At 37.9% G+C, this 26,547-nt stretch overlaps 2 long non-coding RNA genes across 3 annotated transcripts; both read left to right on the top strand.

The window, feature by feature from the left end:
- Positions 1 to 894: 894 nt before the first annotated feature.
- On the top strand, positions 895 to 3,871 carry LOC130992976 (uncharacterized). Its single transcript, XR_009091535.1, has 3 exons — positions 895 to 1,076; positions 3,027 to 3,090; positions 3,607 to 3,871. It is a non-coding gene; the product is annotated as an uncharacterized LOC130992976 (long non-coding RNA).
- Positions 3,872 to 7,771: 3,900 nt separating this feature from the next.
- Positions 7,772 to 10,730, top strand: LOC130992971 (uncharacterized). Of its 2 annotated transcripts, XR_009091528.1 has the most exons (6): positions 7,773 to 7,978; positions 8,076 to 8,112; positions 8,184 to 8,220; positions 9,094 to 9,192; positions 10,323 to 10,558; positions 10,648 to 10,730. It is a non-coding gene; the product is annotated as an uncharacterized LOC130992971 (long non-coding RNA). The 2 variants fall into 2 exon arrangements; XR_009091529.1 differs by having other exon boundaries at positions 7,772 to 7,978; positions 8,184 to 9,532.
- Positions 10,731 to 26,547: the final 15,817 nt, after the last annotated feature.

The following is a 26,547-nucleotide window of genomic DNA, read 5'->3' as shown; positions in this document are numbered from 1 at the left end:
CTTTTTATATGGTCTAACAAGAAATTGTCTTTTAAATAAGTGAACCGCTGTACAAATTGACTCAAAGACAGAGATTATTAAGACCGAAACAAGCTATTACTATACTGCTGAGCCCTTTATTTCCATCTTCACTACCGGAATAGAGTCTCCGGATACTTTGTATCAAACTGACTGTCCTATTAAAAAATAGATACTGATTGGAATAGAGTCGAGACGAAAGATGAGAAACCTTCGAATAAGGTCGCTATCCAGTCTAGCTTATTGAAGCTGCCACTTTTTGATGTATTTTGTGTTTACATGACTGATGAAGTATTTTAGTTGTTCACTTGACGATTCTGATTTTTATTTGAACCTTAGCACTTGGAATTTTTATTAAGTTTACAAAGCAAGTGCAGTTTATTTTTATCGAGAAATCGAATGATGCCGGTTTATGAAAATTTTTCCGAGCATAATATTTTTTTAAATTATTTTTCTTCCTACGAAGAGGAATATTATATATATGAGTGCACTAATATGAGTGCTATAATTATTATTTTGGTCACATGAATATTTATGATGTGGTATTTTATTAATGAGTGACATTACCATAGTTTTGTGATTTTATTTGATCACCTTTCACACACTTTATTTAATTACCCATACCATATGTCATATGCCTAAATTTTGCTAAGTATAGAATTGAGAGAGTAGAGATTAGAGAGTAGAGATTAAGAAAGTGTAGAGATTTGAGAGAGAAAGAAGAGATTAGAGTGAGAAGATGCATTAATGCCAAATATTCTCTAAAGATTCACAAATCTTTTATAAGATTTCCAAATCCATTTCATATCTTGCAAGAATTCCTCTCTCTCCTTCTTCCCTAATTTTCGAGCTCTCTCTCCCTCCCTCCCTCATCTCTCTACTTTCCTCCATTGTTAGCCATTGATGAAACCTTCGAAGCTTCACCCAAGTATGCCAAACACATAAATCACTACTTAAATCCTCCATAAACACCTCTTATCAACTTAAATCCAAGAGAATCCTTGAAGATTGGTTTCAAGAATAGTGAGAGAAAATTTGGATAATTGGTGAAAACTTGGGTAAGTGATCTCCATATTCATAGATATAATTTGTATGAGTGTGTATATGAGCTTATTTGAAGGATTGGAGCAAGAAATCACCCCCTCCCTTTTTCCTTCAAATTTTCGAAAAAATGGGTATCTTACCCTTCAAAAATTTTTCTTCTTCTTTCCTTGAATTGAGGTGAGAAAAATGAACTATGTGATGTTTGGTGATGATTGAGGTGTGTTTTGAAAAACTATGTTTTGAGATGTAAAGATTCGATGAGTTTAGTTTACCCCAAATTGGGAATTTTGGTTGATGATCAAGGTGATGAATTGATGATGAAAATGAGTTTATGAGGTGTATATGATGATGATTGATGGAGTAATTTGAGTATATGATGTCAATTGGAGTTTTGATGTGAGTTAGTTTACTAGAATTAGGGATATGTGTATATATGCCCTTATTTGTGAATTGATGGTTTTGATGTGAGATTAAATGACAAAAATTGATAGATATATGATGAGATTAAAGATCCATGTGAGTTTATAAAATTTCAAAGGGTTTAGTTTAATAAAAATTAGGACTTTCTTGTCTATGTGTTTAATAAGTGTTTTGGCTTAAGATATATGAAATTGAACATGATGTTAGGGTTTTATTATGTATGATTAAGTCTATTGTTAACTAAGTAAAATTTTGACTTGAGTTAGTTTATGAGAATTTTTGAGTCTTCATATTTGAGAAGTCATCGAATGTTTAAATGTGGTCTATTTTGATTTATGACCATTATGTGAAAGATGTCATGCTTTTGTTGAGAATTTTATGTTGATATATGAGTTTTTCACTAGAGTTAGTTTACATGATAAAAAGGGAAATATATGTGTAAAATGAGTTACATGATGTATGGAGTCAATAATGAATGATTGAGTGTTTTTGAGCATGAGATTGAAAAGAGAATTTGATTGATACGTTGTTGAAACGTTTCCCTTGAGATTTGAGTTAAGATGTAAAAGAGGAGAGTTAATTTGAGTATGATGAGTATTTTGATGTATTTGAATGTTTTTAAGTGCTTTAAGTGCTTAAAATGAGTTTTGATGTGGTTGCTTTGTATAAATGTTAATTTGAGCATTTAAGAGTTGGGAATGAATTTTTGGTGATTTTTCGTAGGCTACTGACCTACTGTGATCGACGGTTTTTCGATGTCAAAAAGCTTTGAAAATTTTACAGAATGTCCCTACATGAGTCTTGAGCACCTCTGTAAAATTTCAAGTCATTTGGACTTGATTTACTATTTTTATAAAATGCAAAACCAAATCTGCACATTTCTGCCGGGAATTTCAGAGAACAGGGGACAAAGTCATTCATTTCAGTGACTTCCTGTGTGAATTAGATTTCCAAATTTTTATGGTATCAACCTTACTGTATGGGCTAGATATCCACCAAATTTGAGCGCAGTTTGACAACGTTTACTATTTTTGAAAAATCAAACTTTTCGATTGCTCAAAACTGCCGAATATGGTAGACTGTAGTAAAACAGTCATATCTCCCAAACCACTTGGAGTTTCTGACTCTACTTTTTTTTAAATGAAACTAGACTCAAATACCTTTCTTTTGGTATGAGTCTGGAATCCAGGGGATGTCGGAGTCAGAACGTGTTAAAGTTTGAAGTCGAGTCTGTGTAAAAACAGAACATGTCTTGATGATGTTTGATGGTATTTTCTTATGTGCCTTATGTGATTGTGTTGCCTAAGTGTTTGAATGAGATTAGACGAGCCTTATATGAGTGATAAATCGAGACTTAGAACCATGATTTTCTTGAAACCTATCCTTAGACTTAAGGATTTGAAATGAGTGAAGAGTTTATGTAGAGTTGGTTAAGAATAGAATATAATATAGAGCATGAGTTGAGGCATGAGTTTTTATCGTTGAGTTCTAATCGAGATTCATTTTATGACATGAACCTTCGATGATGACGATGATCCCTGAAGACACGAGCAGAGCAGGGAAGTAAGTAACTCCGCTTTGACGGGAGTTTTTGAGTAAGGTCTTCAGGTGGGCAATATTTTGAGTATAAATATATTATCCGAGTTTTCCAAAATGATTTGATGATATAATGATGTTATGAGCTTATCAAATGTTTTGAGATAAATGATGTTTGAGAACTGTTTGACTTGCCAATTTTTTGATGTTGAGCTTGTGTGTTACCCTCTACTGATGAGACGAATTCGGTCCTGCCACAAGCGGGATTTTGTGCACAGAGGTGACTGTGAGCCGTCTTCGGGTCGGCCGGTCACGGTACTTGAGAGGGAGGCCTACTTCTCAGTACCTTTGATGATGAGTAGTGGATGTGGTACATACATGATGAATGTTTAAACTGCGCAGTTACTTATTTATGATGTTGATTATGAAAACTGCATGCACAGATTCATTGATACTAACTTATTTCTGTGTATTGCTGAGATGTGGCAAGCTTCAAACTTATAGCTCTAAGAGCACCTTTCTTGTTTTTCGGCGTTTGCCCACTGAGTATTATATACTCACGCCCTGCATGTATTTCTAAATGTGCAGGCTAAGCGAGGAGTGAGATTGGTCTGGTGCTGGTGGGGGATCGTTGGATGACGTATTTACTTTATCGTATTTTCCTTTTTTATCGATAAAGTCTTGATGTGAAGTTACCTTAAATATGAATCAAGTAATATACTCACGGTTATGTGTCTCCATACATGTAATCGGTTCGCCTTTTGCTGCGATACTCTGCATATTATTTTTCCTTACGAAAAATAAGCTATACCTGTTTTGTTTTTGTTCGTGAAATTCCTGATAATTAAAAAGTTACAACCTACGTTTTACTTGGTTCAATTAAAATTTTTCCTTACTGCTTGATTCACGCTGCTCTTGCATTCCTTATTCTACAATCTATGATTTTACACTTTTGATCATCTTGGTTGAGTGGATTTCAGTGCACAAGCTCTGAGCTACTTTTGCTGATGAGGCATGTTTCTGGTGGGCTGTCTTCCCATGAAACGACGTAGAGACTTCCTTGTCTGAAACCTTTCAGAACCACCTTCTTTTGATTGTGTCTAACAGTGAATTCATCCTTTTTGATCTTCACTGTGAAACCGCTGTCACAAAATTGACTCACAGACAACAGATTATGTTTAAGACCAGAAACAAAGCTAACATTACAGATACTAGCGTTAGCCATGTTGAGCACACCATAGCTTTTTGTTTCTCCAATTGAGTTGTCTCTGAATGCAACTTTGGATCCAACTTTCTCAACATACTGAGATAGATATTCTTTGTAGCCCGTCATGTGCTTCGAGCAGCCGCTATCCAGATACCATGTTCTGATTGAAGCTTTAACTTCTTCCTTCTTTTTGTGTTTCCTGACATTGACCTGCAAGGAAGAGTTACTTCAGGTACCCAATCAAGATTTGGGTCCTTCGATATTAGCTCGAGTTCCCTTTGGAACCCATATCTGCTTCAGAATTGGTCTGGCTGATCTCTTGCGCTTTGTTGATCGTCAGACTGACGTTGTTGGCGCTTCAGTTGGCACACGAGCATTCTTCAGCTGAGAATTCCTTTTGAAGGCCTCACTCTTGTAGGAGTTCTGTCTGATGAGTGGTTGAGGTCTTCTTTGCTCGGCGAAGTATCTTCCTTGAGATACTTGAGTCTTTCCAGACTGATGGAGACTTGACTGATGTCGTGGAACATGAGTCGTTTGATGTCTAGTTGCTTGTCGTCGTGGATGTCGTTTGACTCGACTGGACTCATCATTATTTTGTCTCCATGGATGTTGTTCTTTTTGAAACTGAACTGATGTCAGTCTCTGACTGATGTGGCCTTTCTTCCCCCTGGACTGGTGAGGAAGATTCTTCTTGATTCTTGATGTTCATTCCCCGATCTTTGACTGAAATCTGCTTTCCAGTCTTCTAAGTAGGGTGATCTGGTTGGGGGCCTCCTTTGCTCGTTTGTAGCTCCGTGGAGGTGGAACATTTGATCTAGCCATCAGTCTGCGTTTGCGAACTTCATCCATATCATGATCTCTTGATTCTTCTGATGTTGTGACTTCAGAAGTATCGTCCTTTGAAGTGATCATGATCTTCTTTCCTTTGTCAGCTGCAACCTTTCCTCCAATGCTTTTAACAAAGCCTTTCGATGGAAAGTTGCTCATCATGGGAGACTGCATCATGCAGTTCTTGACTGTTTCTTCCAGCTTGTGATTGAGCCTCTTGATCTCATGAGATGCTTTATCACATTCTGAGTTGGAGATTCTGAGCTTTTCTTCCAGTCGACTGTTCTCCATGATTAGCTGATCAAGACAAGTTTCATCCAAAAAGTAGATGATTGTCTGATTCTTAGCTCGTTCATCATTGATCTCCTTGTCCATTTTCTAATTCAACTTGAGGAGATCTTCGAACATTTTCCTCAACTGACAGTGATCAGTCATGAGTTGATCAAACTCGTCAGTTTCATTGGATGAGCTTTCTCCTGATTCTGAGAGGTCTCCTGAAAGCATCAGGAAGTTATCAGTATAAGGAGTTTTTGAATGAGAGATTACCTCTGAGCCATTCATTCCATTGTCGTAGCTGTTGTCAGCCACGCTTTTAGATTCATTGGCCATCAGGGCTCGGCTCTCATCGTCTGAGCTGGAGCTGTCGAAGTCGGATGATCCTGATGTATCTTTGGAAGAATCAGCATCGTCAGCAACCATCGCTTTCTTCTTCTAAAAGCTACGATCTTTCTTAGCTTTCAGCTCTTTGCGCTCAGCTTGAGTCAGTTTAGGGCATTCATTTCGAAAGTGCCCTTTCTTTCTGCATCCAAAGTATTCCATATCTTTGATGTCGTAAGCGGCTGACTTCCTTTCTCCGCTTCGATCAGTGGAATGTCTGGAGTTGCTTTCTCTTTCCTTTCCTTTGAAGTGCTGCTTGTGGAACCTTCTGTACTTCCAGAACTTGGATTCCATTTTGTTGAATCTTTCAGTCAACAAAGTATATTGACTGAAGAAGTCCTCAGGGTTGAGTTCCGCTGGTTCCTTGATTTGCTTCTTGCCTTCTCTTGCTGAAGCTTTCAGTGCTGCTCCTCTTAAGGTTGATGGACCATCTTCGTCTGATCCTCCAGCCTTCTTGATTCCAAGGTTTCTCTGAAGGTCAAACTCATTTGCCATGAGGTCAAGAGAAAAGCTTGTTTGTCGGGAGCTGACTGAATCCTGGCTTATGTTGATGAGCGACTGAGTAGATCTGCCATTCTCCTCGTGGTAGTGCTCGAAGAATCTTCAGGTTGATTTCTCGTTGAGTGTATTTGTCTTTAGAAATGGATTGAACTTCATTCAAGATTTGATTGAATCTTAGTTCCATTTCTTCGACAGATTCATTCTTGAGCACGAGGAAGGAGTCGAACTTCTGGCAAGCTATGGATAGCTTATTCTCCTTGATTTCCTCGGAACCTACGCACATTCTTTCAAGAATGTCCCACATCTCCTTTGTTGTCCCGCACTTGATGATCTTCTTGACATGCTTGTCGGGAACGGTGCCGGAGATGATACTTTTGGCGAGGTTGTCTAGCTCATCTTGCTTCCTTTCTTCGGTGGTGAAGTCTGCCTTTTGCTTTAGTCGGACCTCGTCGTAAGGATCCTGATGTGGATCAACAGGAATCCGCTTGACAGTTTTCGGCAATGTTGGGCGGTGAGGAAGCTTTCAAGCCGAAATTTCCATATGTCGTATTTTTCAATACTAAACATAGGTAGAGAAGATAATCTAATATGGTTAGTCTCCATCAAAAAAGAAAGAACAGATAACAACAGATAGAACAGATAGCAAGCAGAAGAGGAAAGAGAAAACTTTTTCGAGACCCTTGAGAAAAAGAATCTAGTTCAATTAGAACCTAATCAGACACAGAGTGTTTTTGCGAACAACCTGCTCTGATACCAATTGTTAGGTCCCGGGGGGTCTCGAATAGGTTTATGGGGGGGGGGAATACAGCTATGGGCTATTTTCACAAAATCATGAAAATAGGCAATTGAGGGCTTTCTGTTCTTCTATAACTCGTAAGGAGTTTTTCCATGTCTTTGAGTGAGGAAGGAGCGATTCTGCATGTAGCATGCGTTGTTGACTGCTTCGGCCCAAAATTTCAAGGGGAGTTTTTATTCGGCTAGCATTGTCCTTGCTGCTTCCTTTAAAGACCGATTTCTTCTTTCTGCAACCACTCCAAGAAAAAATGGCTATTACTACATAGTTATAATGACACAAAATATTAGATGTCGTAATAAAATCTTTATTGTGACATCAACTATTTTGTTATTGATTATTGTATATTTATTAATGCTTATTGCGACACTGAATCTTGTACGTCCTAATACTAATATTATTATGACATTATATAATGTTGTTAAACATTAGTTATAAGCTATTACATCACAACATATTATATGTTGTTATACCTATATAATTGTGACATGACAATATGTTGTTAAAATTAATTGCATAAAAGAATAATTTAATATTTTATTTTTAAAAGGAATAGCTTATTCCGTTCATATTTTAGATTGATGTAAGTGGGATATAGTTTTAATAAAATAAAAGTGCATGTTTTAATATATAATATATAATAATTAATTTAATTTTTACTCTAAAACCTAAACCTTAACTAACGAAAATTTTCCTTTTTCCTACCAAATCACAAGTACCCCACCCTTCCCAGCCGCCGCCCTCCCCATCGTATAAGTAGCACTATTTTTAAGATATTGGGAAAAGAAAATTCAAACAAGAATACATATTTCCTTCTCCCGGTAAAAGCTTGGCGGCAACATATCTCTATCATGTCTAGACGGTTATCAAAAATCAGAAATCAAAAAAGCCCTCATTCTTAAACTCATTATGCCTCAATCAGAATTTCAGCGGTTCACGTTGAAAGTCGTTGCCAATCTGAAGCCACCCGAAAGGTGAGGAACTTACACGACTAAATTTGTGTGCTCTATAAAAATTCTGATGTATGAGTTCAATCAATTAGTTTTTGAATTGCTATCTTCTTCTTTGCAGCCATCAATTTTATCGTGTATTTAAAGGTACCGGTGAGGTAAGACTTTGATGAATTTTTACTCTTCTATTTCCCCCATGATTTTGAATTGTCCTTATTCTTCCTTTCAGCCATCAATTCCAGCGTAAATTCGTAGGCTCTGGTGAGGTTAGTCTTTGACATACTTTTATTATTCTTATTCCTACAATTTGGATTGAACATCTGGTATTTCTAATTTGTTATTTTCAGTACCGTGGTTTTTTTGGGAGTTATGAACGTCGAAGGAATGTCGTCGACATTTTTATAGCTAGCTTGTCTTCTTAGTTTGGATAGATGTGTTTTTCATTCCAGAATATACGTTATATTTGATTGCTTGGGATGTTTGCTAATCTCCTAATTCTTGTGAGAAAAGTGAATAGGGCAGGCTTAGCTACACATTTAAATTCAGTGAATTCTTGATCTGAAGAATAAGGTTGTGTATGGAGTTTCATTGTTGATATGATGTTTTTCATAGAACTTTGTGCTAAGTGTGTATTCTATCAATATATAAAATTCAGGTTTGTTTTGTAGTATGTGCTAAGTGTGTATTCTATCAATATATTATCCATTTGGTTGTGCTCTTCTTTCTGGCATAGAGTCAAGCCCTTCCAAGTTTATTGTTTAAACATATTATCCCTTTGGTTGTGCTCTTCTTTATGGCATTGAGTCAAGCCCTTTCAATTTTATTGTTTAAACATATCGAGTCAAGCCCTACTAATGGGGCTTAATAAAGTTTAATCAATGTTAAAGCCCGAGAATTGCAAGGAAAATCATTCAAGCATGGAAGTCAGAATGAGAAACTTTGCTTAAACAGATTACTTGCACTTGCAAGTATGACTACTAAAAATCGAAAGCTTAAACAGACTACTTTTAGCTTGTCAGATGAGCAAGTGCACCAGCCACATAGTAAGATTATGCATCACCACAATATATGTTATATGTTATGTTATTTCTCTTATTAAATAAGTATATATGGTTTTATCTTTTATCTACGACAACTAGAACTCAAGTGGGTAGACGAGTATCCAATGGGGCTGTACAAGAAGTTCTCAAAGCTCTAATCTGCCAAGAATGATTTCATCACCAAACCAACATCTTCGGGTACTTATCCTTTTTCATTTACCTATACTTTAGTATATACCTCTATTGTAATATGTGATATGTTACTTTACTATGCGATGTGTGTTTAAATGAATTAGTAATATTTCTTTTCGAAATATTAGACTATTCGTACAATTAATCTTGTCCAGTTTAGTGTGGGGAGTGGGAATAGCAATTTTGAGTGGTTGATCAAAATGGTGACGATGGTTGAATTCATGTTTTTGACTGCTCCGGTTAAATTTCTCTTACCTTACCTCTGGTTTTGATTCTACATATTCTACCTAATTAAGTTGCTCAAATTAATCTACCAAGAATGATTTCACCAAACCAACATCTTCAGGTACTTATCCTTTTTCATTTACCTCTACTTTAGTATGTACCTCTATTTTAATATGTGATGTGTTCTTTACTTTAATATGTGATGTGTGTTTAAATGAATTAGTAATAATTCTTTTTGAAATATTAGTACAATTAATCTTGTCAAGTTTAGTGTGGGGAGTGGGAATAACAATTTTGAGCTTTTATTGTTCCCTGTTAACTGGAGCTTTTATCATGGGTAGAGACCTGCATTTTTGTTTCCAGCTATTGGTTATTGATCTTCTTAAGAAAGGCCTGAATTACTTGAGCCTCTATGTCTATTTATTCTTAGTATTTTTCGCTTTCTTGGTAAGTTGGATGAATCCACTATAGTGGATTGCATACATCCAATTTCGAGAGCCTGCTTAGTAATTTTTTTTTTTTTTATATAGCTGCTTAGTATTTTTTTACTTATATAGCAAAGACAAAGAAATAACTCAGTTTTTCCCTGACATGTCATATAATCTCGGGCTTAACATTAAGAGCATTTGATGAACTGATTCAACTTTTTTGTGTTAAGGAAGACTTTGGTGGTCTTTTTGCTCTTAAAGGCTTCGTCAATTTTTATTATTCATTACTCATTAGAAACTATGCATTGTAAATGTAGACAGAACACACAATTAAAAGCAAAACTCTATGTCTAAATTTCTGCGCTTAGACTTGCCCCAAGGATTTCTCGTTTTGCTTATTTTCTACAGGGAAAGGAAATTGTTATATGTCCTTAGTTTTTATATTTCCATATATCATATTAACATTTTGCAAAATATTTGTAGATTGGAGTTCATGTTGATCTTAAAAGTGTATCTCAACAAGGAAAAATTGTGGCTAAAGGATGTGTACATAGCACTAGCCCAATGCAAAAGTTGGGAGACAAGTATTGGGAGAGAATCGGTGTCAAGTGCAAGTTAAAGTAGTAGTTGAATCTGAAGAGCGATTAATTCGACCTTATGGTTATTGTCAAACACTTGGAGACGCACTTGGTGAAATGGTTGCATGGCCATGCGATTTGGTAAGTAATTTAATATTATTTCATTTCATAAGCCATTCCATTGTAAAACTTTTCAAACTTTTAATGATATGTATTTTTTTACATATAAGGTGACACCCATTGAATGACAATGAAATGTCCAGTTCTTCCATTGAAGAAGTTTCTACAAGAAAAGCTACATGTTTCAAGGAAATATTTATTTTAGCTAAATATTATAAGTATTGTGTTTTCTAGCTAGGAGTATGTACTTATGAGACAATAGGGTAGATTTCATATTTCTTGGTTATCAATCACTTTTATTAGGCACTTTGACATTTAATTTTAGAATATTTTATTTATCAAAGTAATATATTTGTTCATTTGTTATATACGTTTAAATTATTTTTATTCTCTAAAATTTGTAGCATTGAATTCATTTGAAGCTAATAAATCAAATAATGTGAATTTCTAAATTATTACCTTATTAACAACGTTAAGAAATGTCGTTAAAAACTACTATATAAAATATATAACTACATCTTTCAATGTTAGCAATTAATATAAAGTGACATTTTACATTGTCACAATAAATCACATCAGGTGTTGTAATAAAGTACATTTCTAGACAATAAAAAAATGTAGTATTAGTCAGTTTTCGTGACATTAGTAACTGTTGTGTTATATTTTTAAAATCTGATAAATAATTAACATATTATGACATTATCAAGTGTCACCATAGCTAGTTAACCCTTTAGCTACACTGTTACACGCGACACTAAAAATCAATGTGGAGATAGGTTAGATGTTGCAATAAACTATCTATTGGGACATTTTCAGGTGTCTTTTAAAGCTATTTTTTTTGTAGTGAACTCCATTCTGTTGAGGAGTTCGTGCTGCACAAGTTTGATGACTGATTCCTTGTTCATCGCAATACTCACGAATGACAGTATTGAGGAACTCAGTCCCACGATCTGATCTGATGCTGATGATGTTGACTTCCTTTTCCACGCTCAGTCTCTTCAGCAGCTTTGGCAGTTCCTCCAGTGTCTCTTTCTTCTTGAAGAGAAAGATAACCCAAGTATATCGTGAATAATCATCCACAACTACTAAGGTGTACTTTCTACCGTTGTAGCTTTTTGGAGAGATTGGGCCAAACAGATCCATGTGAAGTAGTTGAAGGATTCTTCCAGAGGAGTGTCCTGACTTTGACTTGAATGACATTCCCGTCTGCTTTCCTCGTTGACATGCTTTACATTCTTACTTATTCTGGAACACAATAGAAGGCAGACCTTCTACCAGATGATGTTTAACAAGCTTGTTGATCATCTTGAAGTTGAGATGATTGAGTCTCATGTGCCACATCCAGTTGAGCTCTGAGCTACTTTTGCTGATGAGGCATGTTTCTGGTGGGCTGTCTTCCCATGAAACGACGTAGAGACTTCCTTGTCTGAAACCTTTCAGAACCACCTTCTTTTGATTGTGTCTAACAGTGAATTCATCCTTTTTGATCTTCACTGTGAAACCGCTGTCACAAAATTGACTCACAGACAACAGATTATGTTTAAGACCAGAAACAAAGCTAACATTACTGATACTAGCGTTAGCCATGTTGAGCACACCATAGCTTTTTGTTTCTCCAATTGAGTTGTCTCCGAATGCAACTTTGGATCCAACTTTCTCAGAGATAGATATTCTTTGTAGCCTGTCATGTGCTTCGAGCAGCCGCTATCCAGATACCATGTTCTGATTGAAGCTTTAACTTCTTCCTTCTTTTTGTGTTTCCTGACATTGACCTGCAAGGAAGAGTTACTTCAGGTACCCAATCAAGATTTGGGTCCTTCGATATTAGCTCGAGTTCCCTTTGGAACCCATATCTGCTTCAGAATTGGTCTGGCTGATCTCTTGCGCTTTGTTGATCGTCTGACTGACGTTGTTGGCGCTTCAGTTGGCACAGAGTGTTCTTGCGAAATTTGGCGGTGAGGAAGCTTTCAAGCCGAAATTTCCATATGTCGTATTTTTCAATACTAAACATAGGTAGAGAAGATAATCTGCTGTGGTTAGTCTCCATCAAAAAAGAGAGAACAGATAACAACAGATAGAACAGATAGCAAGCACAAGAGAAAAGAGAAAACTTTTTCGAGACCCTTGAGAAAAAGAATCTAGTTCAATTAGAACCTAATCAGACACAGAGTGCTCTTGCGAACAACCTGCTCTGATACCAATTGTTAGGTCCCGGGGGGTCTCGAATAGGTTTATGGGGGGGGGGAATACAGCTATGGGCTATTTTCACAAAATCCTCAATCAGAGGGATCTAAGATAGAGATCTAAATGAAACTTTACACGCAAACAAAGACACCTGTTGACTGAAAACAGTTTTGACCAAACAGGGTTGACGACTGATACTGAATGCTCTTCAGTAAGGAGTTATCAGTTAAGCTTCTAAAACTTAACTGATGCACTTATGAGCTTCAGTCGAGTTTGCTAAAAACAGAGATGATAACACTCTTCCTGACTATCAAAAGATAGATCAGTCAGACTGATATCATACGCAGCGGAAATTAAACTTAGTTTTGCAATAGCCTCGGTAGAGCACGTTGTTGGTCTTAGGTTTCTCTTTGCCGTTAACCAGTATTCAGTTTATCAATTGAAACAACACAAGTAGGAATGTAAAACTGAAAACAGTAAACAACACAGAAACTTTTACGTGGTTCAGAAAAATCCTTTCCTACATCCACGGTCGGTTGATCAGACCAATAATCCACTCCGCAAGTGCTTAACAGGTGCACTGCAAACCAAACCGTGTGCTTGCCGGGTGCACACAACCGTACCACTAAAGAAAACCCTTCTTCGGTACCCATGCTTCACTCGCGTCGGATTTCTCTTGCTTAGCACAACCCGGACTAAGACTCTCAGAGACAGAAAACCCTTCTGACCTCTGAATCACTCAAAACACTCAAATCTTTCTTTTGGAAAGGAGGTTTGAACGAGTGCCAACTATACTTCTAAGAACAAGTTCTTTGTAGCAAGTTTGACCTTAGCTTCTGGGTAAACAGAGGTTTGCCTAAGGTCTAAGAGAATATATGTAATCAGCAGTGGCTGATTTTGGCTTTGGAATTCTCTTCTTCGATTCAAGCTTTGGAGAGGTTAATCTTTAGGCTGAGTAGCAATTTCGGCAGAGCTTCAGCTTATGTCGTTGAATCGGTGAAGATTGAAGTTGATCCTCAAGCGCTATTTGTAGGAGAACTCTTGAATAGATTCGTTGGCGTAGAGCATCCTCAAGATTTCTTCCGTTGGAGAGCAATTCGAATTTCGGCTCAGGCTTCAATCTTCGAGGTTCCTTGTCTGGTGGAAATGGCTCTCTTGAAGGACAGGCGATGTGACGTCTCTGATAAAGTAACCACCAAATAGGAATGACCTCTGCAGAGATAAGATCATGAGAGCTCTGCATTTAATGCAATTGTACTCTTGTGAGTACGTGGCTTCCTTTGAACGTTGGAAGATCAGTCCGAGGAAGAATGATCAACTGATACTTGACTTTAGTATCAGTCTGTGGCACGCATTAAGTAATCAGTTCCAAACTGATTCTTCAACTGATACTTCAGTTGGTATCTTCAGTCTTCAGTCTTCAGTCCTTCGTTCTTCAGTCTTCAGTCTTCAGTCTTCAGTGCCGCATACTATACTAGAAACGAACTCTAACACTTGAGTTCAAAAACTGTTCTAGTCTATTACAATTAAGACCTATGAATTTTGGTATCATCAAAATAAGGATTAGGATATTCCACAAGGTTCCCAACATAGGCTAAAAATGCAAACCATAACCAATCTCCATCCCCCTCTCCCAAACTTATTAAGGAGCAAATGCTCGAAAATAAGTTTGGAGGGAATAATAGATAAAGGTTATGGTGAGCATACTTACAAAACACTCAAGATGGCGGTCCTCCCTGTCTCCTCTGGAACTCCTGAAACCGTCGTAGGATTTCCTCCTGCATCGCCATCTGCCTAGCATACTCCTGCTTGCTGCCTCTCCATCTCTGCCCGCTGCCAAGCCTCAAAAGTCGCCTGCCGATTGAACTCCGCCCTTGCATACGTCTCGAAGGCGTCATAATGAGCAAATAAACCGACACAAATAAACCGGCGCTTGGCAGAGCTATCTCTCTCCAGAATGATGCAACATTGAACTCTGCTCCAATCGAATGAACGGTGTAACCCCCCACTCTGCAATTAAGCGCCGTAGTGATCTCGGTCACCGGGATATCAGCCTCCCAAATGTTGTTAAGCTGAAATGAGATCATGCTTGGTCTGGATTGATTGAAGACCGACTGGTCCAACGTGCTTAGGATCTCCAAAGTTGCTCGTTCATAGGTGGGCCATCCACCATTGAAGATGTAGGTCCACCCAACATGGTAGAACAGATCACGCACATCATCATAGATTCCCATCTCCCTAAGAAGGTCATGATCGGCATAGCGTGTTATCTCGATCCCCTTCCTTGCAAGCTTTCGAAACCGTATCCGATCACCGTCTGATATGAGGGATACCGCATGAAACTCGGGGTTCTCACGAGTGTACTCAGCCGGTTGGCGGGAGCTTGAGGCACCGGTAGCTCTACGTTTCTTGGGTGCCATTGTACCTATGATTAACTGCTAGTTAAAAACCATTTATCACTCCATAGGATTTTAAAACAGGTTAAACTAGCACCACCTATCCATCCCCCTTGACAATTTCAACTTCCTTTATGCTCATAATCCCCCATATCATGCTTAATCTTCCCAAAGATACAAAGTCTCATGGATTTTATCAATGCCACAGTCAACATCACATATAATCATCAAACAAAGACCAAGCAAAAGCAAAGCAAAGATAAGAACCCCTTGAGACTTAACAATTCTAGCACTAGCATGCTCTTTTGGATTCAACCAAACACAACATCACCAATAAGCATTTATCAATAAGCTCAAACAACAACACTAAGCATCACAACCCAATCTCCTTAAACAATTAAGCTCAAAATATTGTTCTAGCATAAACCCTAGCTCTACTAAACCATCAAAATTCCACATTCAAACCAAAGAAACGTAGTAGTAGCATAGGAATAACACTAAATTAAGAGTTAGAAGCACATACCTTGAAGATTTAGGAGCAAAATTCGAAAATTCTAAATTTCCAAAATCGTGAATCTCCCAATGTGGTGGATGAAAACTCGAAATAATCGGATGGAATGGAAGCTAATGTTGTGGGTAGTAGATGTATGGAAGGAATTGAGGGGATTCAAAGCCGTTTGGGAGTAATTTGAAGATGAAAATTTAAAATTTTCGCTACTATGTGTGCTGAGTGTGTGTTTTGGGTGTAAAGTATGAAAAATGGGGTGGAAAGCGCACTTAAAACATACCTGGACAACTCGGCGGTCGCCGAGTTGGTCGCCATTTTTCAAAAAATTAACGAACAAATTTGGCGGTCGCCGAATTCCATCCACTAGGCATATTTTTTGTTCAGGGATTTCGGCGCCCAACTTTGCGGTCGCCGAGTTGGTCGCCATTTTTTACGGCCATTTCTTCGAGTTCGGCGACCTACTGGGATTTGGTCGCCGATTTTGGTTTTCGCCCTTTTTTTTACTGCAAAAACGAAAAAAAAAAACACTAGGAAAAACATCAAAAAATGAAAGCAAACTAATAAGGCAAAACAAACACAAACAAGAAGAAAACAATGATAAACGAAAATAACGAAAAACAAGCAAAAATTAAGACGATACCTCCTCATCATGGATCAACGAAATTGACCACTTCCACGTCACGGTCCAACTCTGCCTTGAAATACGGTTTAAGACGATGGCCATTAACAGTAAAAGTGGAACCATTCGATGCAAGCAACTCATAAGTCCCATTCTGATTGCTCTTGTAAACCACATATGGACCTCTCCATTTAGACTGCAGCTTGCCAGGAAATAACCGAAGTTTAGAATCATACAAGAGTACCTCATGTCTCGGCTTGAATTCCTATGTGCGGATGCTCAAATCGTGGAACTTCTTTGCTCTTTCCTTGTACATACGAGAACTCTCATAAGCTTCATTCCTCCACTCATCCAACTCCGTCAACAAATCTCGCCTTGTATGACCAGCCTCCTTAAACTCCAAATTGATTCTCCTCGTCGCCCAATACGCCTTATGCTCAATCTCAACAGGTAAATGACAAGATTTGCCAAAAACAAGTTGATAGGGAGACATACCAATTGGAGTCTTGTAAGCAGTGCGATACGCCCAAAGAGCATCATCCAAGTGTTTTGCCCAATCTTTCCTGTTTGTGATGCTCTTCTCCAAAATCTGCTTGATCTCTAAATTGGCCAACTCCGCCTGCCCATTAGCTTGAGGATGATATGGAGTCGTCACCTTGTGCTTTACTCCATACTTCACCAACACGCTTGCTAGCAACTTGTTGTTGAAGTGCGACCCCCCATCACTAAGCAACGCTCTCGGTGCTCCGAACCGAGTTAAAATATTCTTTTGCAAGAATTTAGTGACTACCTTGGAATCATTGGTGACAGTTGGGATCGCCTCCACCCATCTAGACACATACTCCACAGCAAGCAGAATATAGGAAAAACCACATGAAGGAGGGAAAGTGTTGGATTTGTATACTAAAAGCAAGAACGTTTTATGCTTGTATACAATGATTCTTGTGTTCACTATTTAACACTACTAGAAAAACGCTCATAGATAACGGATTTTATCCGTTATCTATGAGCAAAAAAACCGCTGTGTATAGTGGTGTTATCTATTCTATACGTCATACACAACGGTTTCAAAACCGTTATGTATAGTAGCATAGATAACGGTACGATGCGTCATACATAACAGTACGCATCCGTTATCTATAAAGGTTATACATAACGGTTTTTCACCGTTATGTATTAAGATTTTTCCGTTATGTATTAATTTTTTTTTTATTTTTTTTTATTTTTTTTTTATTATAGTTAACAGTTTTTTGCACTTTTTATAACGGTTTTAACCGTTATCTTTGATATAATACATAACGGTTTTTCACCGTTATGTATTAAGATTTTTTCGTTATGTATTAATTTTTTTTTTTATCATAGTTAACAGTTTTTTGCACTTTTTATAACGGTTTTAACCGTTATCTTTGATAGAATACATAACGGTTTTTTGCACTTTTTATAACGATTTTTTGCACTTTTTATAACGATTTTTGCACTTTTTATAACGATTTTAACCGTTATCTTTGATTAGAATACATAACGATTTTTTACACCTTTTATAACAGTTTTTTGCATTTTTTATAATTGTAGTATATTTTTAAATTTTGCAATTTTTATAAAACGACAAAATGATAAAATCAACAATAACAATATTATATATCATCCAAAATATTCATACATTATTATACAAATGAACCAAATATCAAGTATACATCATCATTGCATATTCCGATTCAAAATTGAAAATACCAACTACCTTATAGCTAAAACAAAAATCTACCATACAATATTTCTAGCACCAAGTCCTCAAGAACTAGTTAATCAACCTGCTATGATTCTCCGGTTGTCTTTTGACCTCAAGCCATCCCAAGCTACCATAAATTCACTACGCATTCTTCTAGTTGCCTCATGCTCAAAAGCATCGCCACGGGCGCCAAGTATGCTGTCAACCTGCACTCGGCACATGGCGAAAGATAGTAATGAAGCCAAAGCAGGAATGTCTAAGTTGCACTAAGCTACTGGACAAATTATTATGCACAAGATAATAATGAAACCAAAGCATGATTATTGCCCTTTGTATATCATCTTATGCTATGGACAAATTATTATCCAACCCATCATCTCAATTATGCCCGGTTGTCTTAACATGTATGTCTAGATTTCAGGAACAAGTGTCATCGCTAAGCAACTGCTCTCAGTTCAAAACACATACAATTATAAAAGATCAACCTTATTGAAAAAAATAAAATATACAAAGCTTAATTCTGTGCATGAGTCAAAATAAAGCAACTGGCTAACCTTGAACCCATTTTCATGAGTGCATGGGGGGTAGGAGGTTCTGAGTCATGAGGTCTACCTTCCCCATTTCTCTCCTACAACAGAAAATAAAAAAAAAAAGCTCAAACTAATGTTCACAGATAGCCCTGAAAATGTACACTTTAGGAAATGGAGCAGGACTACACAACCAAGCAAAATCATGACATGATAGCACATATGCAACCTAACAAATGATATAATGCTTTTCGTTTAGAAGAAAGCAGCACGAGGATTGGTAAGTATACAAACTAAAAGAATATATATATCTTTTAAGGAACCAGAGTGGTTAACTCAAAGTAGAGAATACATGCAACAGATTAATATTGGAAATCGGGATTTTCAAGAACATGCTCTCATAGCTGAGAGATAAGAAACTAATAATCTCCTTCATAAATTAACATTATAAAAAGAAATGAAGATGTAACTACTTAAGGATGAGTCATTGATCTCTTTGATATTTTTCCAATCTGAATAACATGCAGAGCAAAATTAATCTCAAACAGGAGAAACCTCATTATGAGTAGTGCATGTGATCTGAACACTACAAATAGAATCAGAAATAATTCATTCGGATCCAGACAGTTCAGCAGATTTCAAGATTTAAATGCAGAGAAGGTCGTAGACAAACAAAAAACTAGTTAAGGTAAACATGTTTACCATGTCATTAGAGGGAATGCTACCATTAGGAGCAGCGACCCTCCAAGCTATTGTAGCCGCCAGCTTTTCTGCGATTCTGTAAAGCCTTCACTTCAGATCCGGATTGCCCCCTCACAGCAGCAGCGTCCTGTTCAAATCACAAGTCAGCCGCAGCACATTTAAAGCTGACTAGACTAAATCAAACACAACTATAATCTATTAGTGAACTTCGTTTGATAGCAAAAATTTACATAATTAATTAAGATGAACTTAAGTAATGACAAGAGGAATAGGAATATGAGATGGAACTGTAAGACTCACGATTTTCCAGCACCACTCGTTTCCATAACCACTGTAGCTTTGCCTGTCCAATGTTGGTAGCATCATATAATTACTAACATTATCAAAAATAGATGACTAATCAACTCATTGATTTCAATAATGTATACCTTTATTAAATGTCATCTGAACCTTTAAAATGCATATATAAGATCTCTCTTTCCCATTAAAAAGCTGCTGTCAAATAATCATTCATATTCAAACAACTTTGAGACACCTAACATGACTTAGTCACACATAAACCTCTATGTTAAAAGGGGCAGCACGCATCTTAGGCTTCAAATCCCGTTTGAAATGGCTGTGGATTCACCTTTCTCGGCCTTCCCCTGGGCCTGCTAGTCTTGGAGATGCTCGGGGGGTGGGGGGCTTCAGCTTTTTTAGTTTTCTTCCACCAACTGTTTGTGTACCTGTTTCTGAAGCAAGCAATAAACTAAGTGCCATAAAACTTCACCATTCCTTCAAATGCAAACTTTTATGACCAAGCAAGAAAATACTACAACTCAAAACCACAAATAAGATCACCCAACTGAGCAAACTGAATACCGAGACAAATATTGTTCATCAAATCCTTATAACTCCCAGCAACCTCAATTCAGTTTAGTGTCTCTTCAAGGATAATATTGCTGATAAATTCATATTCCTAGTTACAAAGACTAATCTGTAAGCAGAATCTAGTTAACACAAACTTCACAAATTGAACCCTAAAACCACAAAATACCATCACACAAAACTCCATTAGCACCATTCTACAACACCACACATTTTAAAACACGCACAAAATAAAACAAAAAGGAATTGAGAGTAGACCTTGAAACTATTCTCTACTACAGAGAATAGGAAATGGCGAGAGTGAGAGAGAGAGAGAACTGATCTCCACCCACTCTTGCTGATAAAACTACAATATCAGCACAAGACATAATTGCAAGGCACTCCTGCTCGAGTCTCGACTTAATAGCGTCAATCTGTTTAAATCCTTTTATAGATCAATTTAGGGGAGCCTCTTTCTAGATTTGAGCCCTAATTTAGCAAAAAATCAAGTCCTGATTTGAACAACACAAAAATGAAGAAACAAACTTCCCTGAACGTGAATCAAGAAGGTGGAGAAGGGGTAGGGCTCGCGCCGGGAGACAGCGCGATTGAGATTAGAGCTGGGGCTGCGTGGCAGTGTCTGGAAACTGACGGTGGTGATAGGAAAAAGGGCGAAGGTGGCTGGGCGGCGGGAGATGGTGGCAGGAGGTGTTTGGCGCTGCTGGTATGGTGTGAATCGCGCCGGCTGGTGGCTTTTCTTCGATGTTCATGATAGGAACGATGGTGGCGCACGAAGCCGCCTTGTGTAGATGCCAGGAGATGGGGAGGGGCGGCGGTTCTGTAGTGGGTCGCGGTGGTGTTGCGCTGCGACGAAGGCGGCTGGGCTGGTGTTGTGGTGGTCGGACAGGTGGTGCGGCCGGAAGAGGGAGCTCAGCGGCGGATTGGGTGGAGTGGAATGGGGGAAACTAAGTTGGAGGGAATTTTTGTGTATTAGGTAATTAGGGTTTTAATTTTATATAATATTATTAAAATTAATAATAAATATAAAAAATTAATACATAACAGTTTTGAGGCATTCATATATAACGGTTAAAATAACCGTTATAAAAAGATGCTCATAGATAACGGTCGACGTAACGGTTTTGTAATACCGTTATGTATGCAACTAATAGATAACGCATAAAGATAACGAATTAATTCAAACCGTTATGTATTCGTATAGACAACACTACATAGATAATGGATTTTTGTCAAACCGTTATCTATTCCTAAAAGTGCGCTCATAGATAACGGTTTTTACAAAAAACCGTTATGTATGCACTGTTATGTATGTAAACTTTTGTAGTAGTGTAATCTCCTATCTGATTGGGTTCATGATTGCATATGTATGTTCTTTATCTCTATATAAGTAGATTATATGGTGTGTTGTAGATCACAGAAGACCGTATAATTGGAATAACCTTAAGAGATATAATATAATCACAGTTGAAATAACTCTAGGACAAGTTATTGGTTTAGGCTGCGGTGTAGATGGAAGTAGTTTGTCTTGACTACTTATCTATACTGGTACGTCATAACGTATTGATAGGGCCACAGTGAGATATATTCTTCTATCTGACTTAAGTGAAGAATTAAAGATCTCGGTGACTTATAAGATCTTAATACTAATAAGATTTCAGATATATATGTTGATTCGTTTATCACTTTGACTTACTATGAGCGAGAGTTATATAGTAACTTGAGTACTCTGTATCTTGGGTGATAGCGGTTAATATATGATATCTGATTATCTGTATTAGTACTCGTATCCGGTATAGGATAATGACATCCCCTTAAGGAGCTCAATAATGTTTATTGCGCTAAACCCTGCAGGTTGATTAAGTTCAGGCGCAATAATAAGGTTTGAGTGGTACTGCTTAAGGATTACAAAGAGATTAATTAATTTAGGCTGTCAGAGCTCTAATTAATTAATGGATGTCGGATATTTTATATATGAGGATTTAATAAGTCTAAATACAAGCCTCGACTCATCACCGGCAATAAAGGGGTAAGTCAATATCGGTTCTCTAGTGGAATGAACTGATATTTATAAATTAATTATGGTCTGGGCTGACCAAAGATAAATTAATTTATTTGAGGCCCATCTTTATTCCTTGTATCTGGTCCCTGGACTGGCCCAATGACTCCTAGCCCTAGAAGGAGCAGAAATCGCCCCCTACCCTAAAGCGGCGCCCCCTACTGCTTATTTTATTATAAAATATAGCTGTCAGCTCTCAGGAAATACACACTGATAATTATTAGGGTTTCAGAGCTGATAGGAGGCGCAGAAAACGTTGGGAGCTTTCTGCCTTGGGACTTTCACAGCTCGTTGTCCATCCAACGGTGAAAGCTGAGCGGGATACAGTCGAGAAGATCAGAACTGGAGTCCATCCAACGGTGCGCTGCCGCCGCTGCTACTGCTGTTGCCGTATGCTGCTGCTGCTACTGCGCGCGCCGGACCCGCTGCTGCTGCTGCTGTTGCCGTATGCTACTGCTGCTGCTGCGCGCGCAAGACCTGCTGCTGCTGCTAGAGGCTGCTGGAGGCTACCGGCCGGGAGCTGTTGTGCGGCGCCGTGGGCGGCTGTACAAGGGAGGCGGCGGCAGCTAGGGTTTCCAAACCCTAGCTGCGTATCTCAAACGCTAGGGGGCCCAAACCCTAATTCCAACGACGGGCCTAAGTGTTCGGGCCGAGTTTTTAGTTTTGGGCTTATTTTTATTTATTTTATTTTTCTTTAAAAATAGAATAGATGTTGGGATTCCACGAATGGGTCACGAAGAATTTTAATTTCTTTTTACTGTTCTTTGCATGCCGTGGTGTTAATCCCTTATGCTCTTTACCTGCTTTTGTTCGTCTCTGCTTGTTAATATGCTTTATTAACTGCGCTTAGACAAGCATGATAGTAGGTTTATCGTTTTCTTAAGCATGTTTTAGAATTCTGCGAGCATGTTTTACATGTTGCGTTCTAGAAAAGCATGATTAGGACTATGTGCTTGAGCATGAACAAACCTTTTGAATTAAAAAGACTAAGCAGTTTTAATAATTTTAAGCAATTAAAATTATTTTAGACCTCCACATGCGGTCTCTAGACAAAGTGTTTAGCAATATGAGTAACGGTCCACCCCACGTGGCTTACTTCGTATTTATTTCTCATAAGTTTGTCAGAAGAGGTTTCTATAAAAAATATTTAAACCATTAAAGTAGTGGGAGTTATGCAGTAACTGTCCACCCCACGTGGCTTACTTGTGTAATTTTCACAAGTACTTTGGAGAATGGAATTAAATAAGATAACCAAGAAAATTAAATTGAAAGCGGCATGGTCCGAGTGAGTATGACAATTTCGAGAATTTAATTTTCAAGGTTAAAATGTGGTCATTGCTTAGATATCATATCAAGTACAATGTATAACTCCCCAAGGAGTCCCTTCTTGATGATGATATGGTCTAGTTAAGGTGCCAACTATTAATTTCTTTTGTCAAAAGGTTAAGTTGACATGGAAATTAAATGACTAGGTGAATAGTCTGGTTGAGGAGTTCGTGTGTAACTGTCCACCCCACGTGGCTTGCACATGGAATTTTTTGAGCCGTTGGAGGTTTCATTAATATTGTTTTATCAAAAGGTTACAATATTATTGTTACGAACTATATGCTTTCATGTTCTTACATGTTTAAATTGTTTACTTTCAGATATGTCTATGTCTCCGATAATTAATATTCTAGCTAGCAATCCTCTCACCGGTCCTAACTATACCGAATGGAAATGCCACATAATGTATATTCTTGACGCTGATGAGCACAGTTTTGTGCTTACCACTCCACGTCCCGCGACCTTAACTGATCAGTCGACTGATGCGGAACGTGAGGCGCATAGGAGGTGGCACAAGTCAAATAATATGGCCAAGTGCTATATTATGATGACTATGTCGCAAACCTTGCAACTCCAGCATCAGGGCATGGACGACGCGACTACGATCATGTTAAATCTCTCTGAGGTTTATGGGGAGTCCGAAAGATCTGTCCGCTTTAACATGATGAGAGAAATCTTAGCATGTAAGATGAGCGATGGCAGTTCTGTGCACGATTATGTCATGCATATGATAAATTTGTTTGACAGGCTTGATCTGCTAGGAGGGGGTATCGAAGGCGAAGCCAAAGTCGATATCATCCTCAACACTCTCCCAAAATCTTATGAGAACTTCCGTCTCAATGTCGTTATGAACAAGGTCAACTATACTCTTAATGAGTTGTTGAATTCTCTAGTTACGGCAGAGGGAGTCATGGGCACGCGGAAAGGGAAAGAGATTCTTGTCGCTGCCAAGGGATCTACTTCTTCGTCGAAAGGCAGGAAGAAGAAGTGGAAAGGTCCAAAGGGTAAGAATGACAACGAAGCTAGTGGGAGTGGCAAAGCCAAAGTGGACGGCCCTAGCGGCGGCGTGAAGAAGCCTGACGGGAAAGGGAAAGTGCTTCAAGTGCGGCAAGACTGGGCATTGGAAGAAAGATTGTCCGATGCTCAAGGCAAAGGGACAAGGTATGTCACAAGTTTTAGGAACTGAGACATGTTTAGCTTCGTTTTCTACTCATTCATGGGTAGTGGATACGGGGGCAACTGATCATGTTTGTTACACCTTGCAGGGCTTCAAGCCGACAAGGCAGTTGGAAAGTGATGAGATCACCATCTCCATGGGCAATGCGTCGAAGGTCGCAGCTGTTGCTATTGGAGATTTATCTTTATGTTTTGGTGATGACATTTTAGTTTTGAGAGATATTTTATATGTGCCAGAGTTTCGGCGGAACATAATTTTTGTTTCAAAATTATTTTTGGATGGATATTCTGTTACTTTTGATAGAGGCGTCTCTATCATGAAAAATAACATGACTATTTGTTCTGGAATTTTGAACAACTCTCTCAATACTATTACATGTCCAATTAAAAATTCTGTCCATGTTGCATCTACATCACAAATCTGTCCTAATCCGAATAAGAGGAAGTATTATTCTCATGAACAATATACGCATGCGTGGCACCTAAGGTTAGGCCACATCAATCTAAATAGGATCCAAAGGCTCGTTTCATATGGAGTCTTGAAAGACTTTCAAGCTGTTCCATTTGGAACCTGCGAATCCTGTATAGAAGGAAAGATGACGACAAGGCCTTTTAAGGCCAAGGGGAATAGGGCCTCGCATGTGTTAGAATTGATTCACTCTGACTTGTGTGGACCGATGTCCACAAAGGCTCGTGGAGGGTATGAGTATTTCGTCACTTTCATTGACGATTACTCAAGATTTGGGTATATATACCTACTTCAATGCAAGTCTGAATTGTAACACCCCGTACTTTTCCTTATGTTGGGAGATAGTGTTTTAACACTATTGAGAATGCTGAGATGTCGAGATGCGAGATTTTTTTTATGACCAGATAAGACATATTTTTCTTTTAAATAGAGTTATGAGTGGACAAACCAATGATGAAGTTAGAGTGATGAGATTTGAGAAACGAGTCGAGTTAGAGATACTGATTGAATTGAGTTGAGATTTTAGTTTACTTCCGACTACCGGGAATGGAATTACCGGATACCGAGTTATCAGAGATTGACTGTCCTATTAAGAAAATAGGAATAATGAGTTTGACATAGAGTCAAGGAAGAGAGGGAGAGAACCCTTGATGATGTAACACCCTGTATTTTGGTTACCTTGATATAGCATCGAAATACTTTTGAGAACCTTGAGAGTTAAAGACTAGCTTACTAAAATCGAGAGGAAGTTATCAATGGATGGTAATATGAGTAAAATAGAGATGTTGATAGAATTGAGAATGATGTTAGAGCTGAGATAGAGATGTAAATTGATTTTTGAGTTGAGATGAAGGACGAGAGATAGAGTCGAGGTAGTGATTGAGAGTCACTCTAAAGAGGATTAAACTAGAGTGACGATTAGATTAATGACGAGAGATGATCTGTTGTTAACGTGACATCTTTGTGAGCTATTTGATTGACGTTATGTGATTTACTTGATATGTGTGCACTTATATTTGAGTCATTGTGATTTTTTTTTGAATAATAGCATACATGATTTTTATTTACCACCACACATTCCTACACTCACTCCTATTATTTTAATCTTTCTCACATGTGGGATTAGACAAATGGCCAAGTGGGGAGACAAAGTACTATTTGGGCATTTAATGCTTTTTAGCTTAGAGAGTAAGTTTGTGTTTAAAACAAAAGACTTTCTCTCTCTTTCCGTCACTCTCATTTTCAGCCCTTCACCTTCTTCTCTCTCCCCCACGCCATTCTTCTCTCTCCTCCATTGGAGACCAAGCTCAACCTTCTCAAGACGTATCTATGGTGTAATCCTCCACTAAATCTAGTCCTTAAACACTTTCTACTCTTGATTCGAGAAGATTAGTGGAGTTTAATGCTTGAAGAATAGAGAGAAGATTTCCTTTTCTTGAAACTATTTGAGTAAG

The sequence above is a fragment of the Salvia miltiorrhiza genome, chromosome 7 (genome assembly GCF_028751815.1).
Source record: "Salvia miltiorrhiza cultivar Shanhuang (shh) chromosome 7, IMPLAD_Smil_shh, whole genome shotgun sequence".
NCBI classification, from domain to species: domain Eukaryota; kingdom Viridiplantae; phylum Streptophyta; class Magnoliopsida; order Lamiales; family Lamiaceae; genus Salvia; species Salvia miltiorrhiza.
This window is presented reverse-complemented; position numbering and strand designations above follow the sequence as displayed.